We start from the raw sequence: 8312 nt of genomic DNA on the forward strand, positions 1-8312 counted from the left end.
TTTGGCAATGTCTGGAAACAGTCTGGTTTTCACAGGCTGGGAGGTGGTTGCTACTGGCACCTAGTAGGTAGAAGCCTGGAATGCTGATAACATGCACAGCACAACTCCCCCAAACAGAAAACTGTTCAGTGCACAATAAGAAGAGTGATACCAAACACTATCCTAAGATATGGGATATCCACAAAAAGAAAGGTTTTAAGGGGAAAGTAGAATGTACCTCTTAAGCATTTGGAAAGATATTTTCATTACATTTCTTTACGTGTTCATGTGTTGAGCAGTCTACCCATACCCATACATATACCCATACATTCCAATGTAAGGGTAAGAAACTACTGTATTTTCACCATATTTCTCAGTGCTTGGAACAGCAAATACCACAGAATAGGTGCTGAGTAAATATTTATTGAATATGTGAACGGAAAGGAAAAAGGCACATTAGTGTTTGGTAGAGAGCAGAAAGCAACTGATGCACAAAGAAGCGAACAGCAACTTTTTCCCTTCTATCTTGACAAGAGACTGTATATAAGTTCATCATTATTATCTATTTGTGATACTTGCAGCAATAAAGCATGGTGAATGAAATAATCCAAGTGAATAACATCATAAAGTACCCTTTCTTAAATCTGCACACCCATAAGTAGAGTTAAAATAAATTAAAAATGAAAGAACAAATGAATGAATGAAAAATAATGAATAAATGCATTAATTGCCAGCAATGGGAAGTTTAGAAAGAAAATTTTTTAAAAAGTTCTCATTTTCTAAAGTTATTTAACTTTTTAAAAATTGGCTATGAATATTTATGAGATGCAAAGCTGATTGTCACCCCTCATGCCCAAGATGTTGTAGAGTTAGGGCTGGGTCTGTAGCTCACAGACCCCTCAAGCCCGTTGTCCAGGCTGGGTCACAAACCCTTCATATGCAGGTCTATGAGCTACATAACCAGATAAAAGCTCCTTGGAGCCATAGGTGAAGAAAGAGTAGTCTTTATTCAGCACACATATGTCTCTGAGCTAGGCAATCCAAAAAGAAAACTCAGAAACTCAACTACTGTCAAAGTCTAAAGAAAAACTGAGCACCTGCCAGCAAACTAAACATGCTCTATTTTTAGATGCTCTCTGCCAACCAGCAGTTCAGGCTGCTGCTCCACAAACTCAAGAACACACAATAACAACAAACTAAAAAGATACATTGGTGTGCATGTGCACTAACTCCACCCACACACAACATGTTTACAAAGAATGTGCTGCACCACCCCCAACCAAACCTGAGGCAAGGGAGACTCACTAAACTCTTCTAGTTTCTTCACAGATGTGAAGGCAAAAGGCATACTGGCAGTGTGCCCATTACTACAAATTGCAATTGTATGATGTGTCCCCCACCCAATTATCCCCAACCTCCCTCCCCCACCCCCTTTCCCCCTGACTCCCCTCTGTTCCCAAGGTATGTTCTCTCCCTCTGCAAGTACAACACACTACTGTGGTCTTTCTTTCCTTCCTTCCTTTCTCTCTTAGCTCCCACTTATGAGTGAGTGCATGTGGTATTTATCCCTTTGTTGCGCTTTGCTCATTTCACTCAATGTAAGTTTTCTCCAAACCCATTCATGTTGTTGCAAATGGGAGAATTTCATTCTTTTTTATGGCAGAGTAGTATTCCATGGTGGATATATATATATATACACCACAGTTTCCTTATCCAATCATCCATTGATGGACATTTAGGTTGGTTCCATATCTTGGCTATTGTAAACAGAGCTGCAATGAACATGGGAGTGTAGTTAACCCTTCGACATGATGATTTTCATTTCTCTGGGTATATAACCAGAAGTGGAATTGCTGAATCATATGAAAGATCTATCTATAGTTGTTCGAAAAATGTCCATACCATTTTCCATAGTGGTTGTACTAATTTATAGCCTCACCAACAGTACAGGAGTGTTCCCTTCTCCCCATACCCTCGCTAACATTTTTTATTCACTGTCTTTTTGATTACAGCCAGTCTAACTGGGGTGAGGTGGTATCTCAATGTGGTTTTAATTTGCATTTTCCTGATGACTAGTGATGTTGAGCGTTTTTTCATGTACCTGTTGGCCATTTGTATGTCTTCCTTTGAAAAATGTCTATTCAGCTCCTTTGTCCATTTTTTAATTGGGTTATTTGTTTTCTTACTGTATAATTGATTGAGTTCCTTGTATATTATGGATATTAATCCCTTGTCAAAGCATAGTTAGCAAAAATTTTATCCCACTCTCTAGGTTGTTGTTTCACTCTGTTGATGGTTTCCTTTGCTGTGCAGAAGCTTTTGAGTTTTATGTGGTCCAATTTGTTTATTTTTTCTTTTGTTGCTTGTGCTTTTGGGCTCATGTTCATAAAGTCTGTGCCCAGACCTAACTTTTTAATTAATATTTTTATTTTGGAGAAATTGTAGATTCACATTCAGTTGTAAAAAATAATAGACAGATTCAATGGACCCTTTCCTTAGCTTCACTCAATGGCAACATCTTGCAAAACTACAATGAAATGTGATAATCAAAATATTGTGATATAAACAAGATGCAGAACATTTCCACCACCTTGAACATTACCATCACCTCATGATACACTTTTATAGCCACATCCACCCCCCATGTGTTCCACCCCAATCCCTGACAATCACTAATTGGTTCTCCATTTCAACAATTTTATCATTTTAAGGTAGAAGATTCATTATATAGATGGAATCCAAATATATGTAAACTTTTGGAATTGCTTTTTAAAAAAAATATTCACTGTAATTCTCTGGAGATCCACCGAGATTGTGGCACATATTAATAATTTGTTCCTTTGTATTTGCTGTGTAATATTCTATGATATGTTTGTACCATATTGTTTTTAATGATTCATCCATTGCAGGACAGCTGAGAAGTTTTATAGTTTTTGTCTATTACACATAGAGCAGTTATCAATATTCATTTAAAGGTTTTTGTGTCAGTGTATATTTCTTTCTCTGGCATAAATGATCAGGATATATTCCAGGTTGTAGGGTAGATGCAAATTTAGTTTAGCTTTTGTTTTTTGAGAAACTGCATGTTTTGTAGAGAATTTTTATATTTTATATTTGCTCCAGAAGTGTATGTGTTATACTGTTTCTTGAGGACCTCACTGACATTAGTTGTCATCAGTATACTTTATTTTAGCCATTTTGATAGGTGTGCAGTCATACCCTGTTGTGATTATAATTTGCATTACCTAATTGATCGATCTTGGACTTGACAGGCACCATTGTGCACCCTTCCCTTTATGAGAAGCCTCGTAACTTAAACAGAAACCCTTTTGCTTCTGCAAGGGCACAGTTCTCCACTCTGGTTGCATAGTTTTGACATTAGCATAATGCCCCTCCTTGATGGTATCAGCCAACCCTTGGTGCACTATATAAGCTCTCCTATCCCCACACCTGGTGCTGTCCCCATTTTCAGGGCAGCCCGGGGGCTGCCCGTCACTTTGAGCACAGCCGAGCAGATTCTTTTCCTTTAATAAAGTTTGAATGGTACCCAGCATCACTTTCTTTTGCTAAAAGACTCTGTCAAATTAGTGTAATTTTATTTATTTATTTATTTTAACATTTGTTAGATTTTTCTGCTGAGAACAATTGATGCTTGAGATTTCTTTCTGGGAGAAGTTTTAAATTACACATTCAATTTCTATAACATTCAAATTATCTGTTTCATGTTGTATGAGTTGTGGTTGACTGTGTTTTTCAAGGAAGTGGTCTAAGGTTTGAAGTGTTTAAGTTTTCAAATGTATGTGCTTAAATTTGCTCATTATAATCATTTTGATATTTTTCTCCCTTTAATTCTATGGTATCTTGCTTCACCTATTTTTTGCAGCTCTGATGTTTATTGTATACAAGTTTAGGATAGCTATGTGTCTGTTCTCAGTGGATTGATCATTTCATCATTATGTAATGTCCCTCTCTATCTTTTGTAAAATTCTTTGCTCTGAAGTCATCTTTATATAATATTAATACAGCTATTCCTATTTTCTTTTGATTAACATTTGCATGATATTATTCCCATCCTTTTAATTTTAACCAGCCTATGTTATTATACGTGAATTAATTTTTTTAAAGACAGCATGTAATTCAGTCATGTTTTAAAATCCATTCTGCCAATATCTGTACCTTAATTGCTGCTGTTAAATGATATATTTTTTAGCACAGTTATTGATACTATCTATATATTAGGACAGCCATTTTATTTTCATTTCTGTTTTCTGTTTGAACACTTTTTTTTTTCTGTTTGAATTTTTATGGGTCACTAAAACATATTTTAGAATTCCATTTTGCTATATTTGTAGTGTCTTTGAGTGTATCTTTGAATAGCTTTGTATTTCTTGTTCTGGGTATTATGTTATGTATACATATCACAGTTGACTGGTATGACACTTGCCAGGTCAAATGAAGTGTAAAAAATTTACATTTCTTTATGTCCCTTTAACTTCCTCCACTTATGATATAATTTTTAAAAATATTTCTCTGCACAAAGAATCACATCATCAGATGATATTATTACACTTTTTGCTTCAACAATCAAAGATACTTTAGAAAACTAATTAGGAGAAATTAAATGTAATGCATTTACACATATCTGGATCTTTCTCTTGTTTCTTCTTCCTTCCTGATGTTTCAAGATTCCTTCTTAAATTATTTAATGTCCAGGGTTTCCAGTTGTACTTAGCAGGAGAAACAGTGAAACATACATGTACTTCATTTTTCTAGAATCAGAAATCTGAATGAGTCATTTAATTTCAAAACTTGACATAACTTTAAAAATTCAACATGCCAAAAGCCTTAGTCATTTTATGCTTTAGGAGACCTAAAACAGTGAAGTTGATTGTCTTGTTCAGGTTCTGGGAAGACTTGCTAACAAAGAAAGTCATAAAAGTGGTCAAGAACCTTTTTTTTTTTTCCTATAAATATCCTGCTTCTTTAAAATTTAAGATAAAGATAACTAAAGAAGATTGTGAAATTCTATTAAAGCTAGTTATTACTGTACAAATTCAGATATACCATATGCAATTACTTTTTGACTTGTCCTTTTCTTCATCCTTTACATTAGTGATGTAATGTGAACACCTGATATATAACACCTTTAAGAAAGTTGTTAGCCCTGCAATGTTGGGTCCCTGATGTTCCAGGGGATATAATCTGCAGGAAATGAGCACTCTCAGAAAGGGGCATTTACCTTCTATTAGGAAAATGCTTAAGTGTTTAGATTCTGAAAGCACAGAATAAAGGGCAATGTCATAAGATCTGGGTTTTTTTTTTTTTCTTTTTGTCTTTTTTCGTGACCAGTAATGGGATTGCAACCCTCAGTGTCGCACCCGTACCGCGACCGGCAATGGGATCGCAACCCTCGGTGTCACGCCCGCACCGCGCTCAACCAGTGAGCGGACTGGTCTCTGTATGGGATCTGAACCCTCGGCGGGAGCGCCGCCGCACTCCCAAGCGCCGCACTCTACCGAGTGTGCCACTGGGCCAGCCCAAGATCTGGGTTTTAATTCATATTCTGTCTGTGGTTTAACTGGTGCTGTTATACAGATTATAAACCTCTTCTTTATAAGGTGCAAAAAATGACTGTATTTAGGATTATTAAAATGATTAAATTAAATGATGTGTGTTAAGCTTATATAACGGGTTATCTGCTCAGTAAATGGCAGATATTAGCATTTTAGTCATTTTAGGGGATTTTTAATTTGGGAAATTTAAATGACATATAACGTAAGAAATTTGGGTTAGTTTGGAGGATGTTTATGACACTTTTGAATAGTATATTTTTTATCTGTATTTTCTGCAAGCTAATTTAAAACGTTTCTAGATTCATCAACTTGCAGAGGTTAGTGACTAGAAGTCATCCTTAAAAACAAAAACAAGAGAACAAACAACAAAAAATTACAAAACCACCTCTCCTCAACACTCTTTTTTTAGAGACTTATAATGATGGTAAGAAAATATGGTAGTCAGAGAGGGCACAAAGCAAGTTACAGTTCCTGCCACTGACCAGCTGTGGATGCTGCCATTAAAAATAAATTACCTTGGAAATTATAAATCTATCATATCCATTCGTTCAGGGTATACCCACTGAGTAATCCAGTCAGCATGTTTGTAGAGACCATTAAATATGATAACATATTTACCAAAAAACAATTCATTTTAGCTCATCCTTTTTAAAAATATAATTTATTTTTATTAACTATAATATATAATCTTTTTGCCAACAATGTATTTCTGAATGAGCCCTTTTATTGTGGAGAAGGGGATTACATATCTAATTCTAAACCCTGTTTTGTATGTGAGGCTGTCTTAGTCCCTTCTTGTTGCTTATAACAAAATATACAGAACTGGGCGATTTATAAGGAAGCGAAATTCCAAGGCTGAGAAGTCCAAAGTCCAGGGAACAAACCTAGTGAGGGTTTTGATGGTGGTGACAGTGACCCAAGGGTCTCACATGGCAGAAAACAGTAGAGCAGAGAGAGACTAACCTCTCATGTGCTCTTCCTTTAAAGTCCTCAGAATAATGCCCATGACCACCATTATTCATCCATTCACTACTGCATGGTTCTATACTATAATAACCTCTTCAAGGCCCCACAGTTCAATTATCAGAATAGGATTTCCCTCCCTCGACAGTTACAGTGGGAATTAAGCTTCTAATATATGAACTTTGGGGACACAATTCAATCAATCCACAACAGAGGCATCTTAGATATACTCCAAAAGGTTGCTAATCCAATTATTTGTGTAGTTATTATTTTTAGATTACATTTTATAAACTGGACCATCATCATAATAGTTTTGGGGACATGTTCTATTTGGGCGTACAGACACCACTTATAAATACTGTGAAATTCATTATAAAATGGGAATTTTTTTTTCAGCTGTTCACTTTATTGAAATAAGATTTTTTTTCTTTGAAACTGAACTGAGGAGGAATCAAAGAAAGCCTCATATATTAAATTCTTAAATAGATTCTTTTAATTCAAAGTAAGGGTCATTAGGAGAGGTGCAGGTTGTAGGCTTTGTCCTAGCAAACAAAGCCACCAAGGCAATCCTACAAATTAAGGACAGCAAACTATTTCTTAAAAAACGTTCTTGAGGGGAAAAATATAAAATACCTAATTTTCAAAAACTGGACTACTCCACACTCTTCAGTCTCTACCCTAGAATATCCCAAAATAAAGAGTTTCAAGGTACATTTTCAATGATTCAGCTTTTGAAAACATATGCAAATGAATTCCTCATTAGTAGTCATGTTTTGGCGATTTAATAGCAAGCTATATGCTTGGATTGGAGGCCTAATTTCCACTCGAATGCAGTTTCTTCTCTTCTTGGCAACAAAGCCATTTGTAGACATCTGGAAATCGCAGGCTACCTAAGTGGGAGGAAGTGCTATCATGGTTCACCTGAACATTTTCTTTCAGATTGGCTGGTCTTTTATAATCCTCTTTCAAGACCTGGTGTGTATTGCTGATGACGATGGGGTTGGGATTGCTGTAGTTGGGTGAATTTGCATAGGGGTCACAGCCAAGCTGAGCCAGACTGGGGGCGATCTGGACTGTGTCCTACACCACGATCTCAGTCCACTTGGAGAACACTTCCAGGTTCACAGGCTCGACCTTGGACAGGAGACTCCACTGGGCTTTGCAATGAGGTCTTCCTGGTGCAGGATGCCATTGCTCCAGGATATGCCTGGAGCAGGGAGGAGCCTGAGTCAGGGAGGAGCTTGAGGGCCGTCTGGGATGCAGCACCAGCTGCTCGGAGTACAGGGCAGCCACTTGTTGTTGCCCACCTTCATGCACTGGCCATACACCATCTTGACGTCCTTGTTCCACTTGGTGAGGCAGTTGTACTTGCTGCTGAGGTCAAAGAAGGCGATGGTGACCTTGTGCATGATCATGGAGCGCACGGAGGTCCGGCTGTCCTGAACCATCCCACACCATCAGCAGAAACTTGGAGTTGGGGAACATGCACTACAGGTAGAACAAGGACTTGAGCATGAAGGGGTGATTGGCAATCACTTCCTAAGTCCTGCATGGGGGCGTCCAGCACCTCGTCCTTCACACCTGCCTGGCCCAAGCCGCAGCTTCTCCCCGCCCACGCCTCGAGCATGGGAGTGATGTGGGTCTCCTGGCCCCAGCATACTAGGGGTGGGCGTCCAGCAAGACACGCATCAGTGTGGTGCAGCTGCAGGACACACCGCCCACGAACGTGAGCCACAGGATGTTGCCGCCACAGCGGTCATGCACGTGGTCCGCGCCCAGGATCACCAGTTTCTCCTG

General features: G+C 37.9%; 1 pseudogene; it reads right to left on the reverse strand.

Moving 5' to 3' along the window:
- Nucleotides 1–7328: 7328 nt before the first annotated feature.
- On the reverse strand, nt 7329–8054 carry LOC103608338 (annotated as a pseudogene).
- Nucleotides 8055–8312: the final 258 nt, after the last annotated feature.

The sequence above is a fragment of the Galeopterus variegatus genome, unplaced genomic scaffold, assembly GCF_000696425.1.
Source record: "Galeopterus variegatus unplaced genomic scaffold, G_variegatus-3.0.2 Scaffold8325, whole genome shotgun sequence".
NCBI classification, from domain to species: domain Eukaryota; kingdom Metazoa; phylum Chordata; class Mammalia; order Dermoptera; family Cynocephalidae; genus Galeopterus; species Galeopterus variegatus.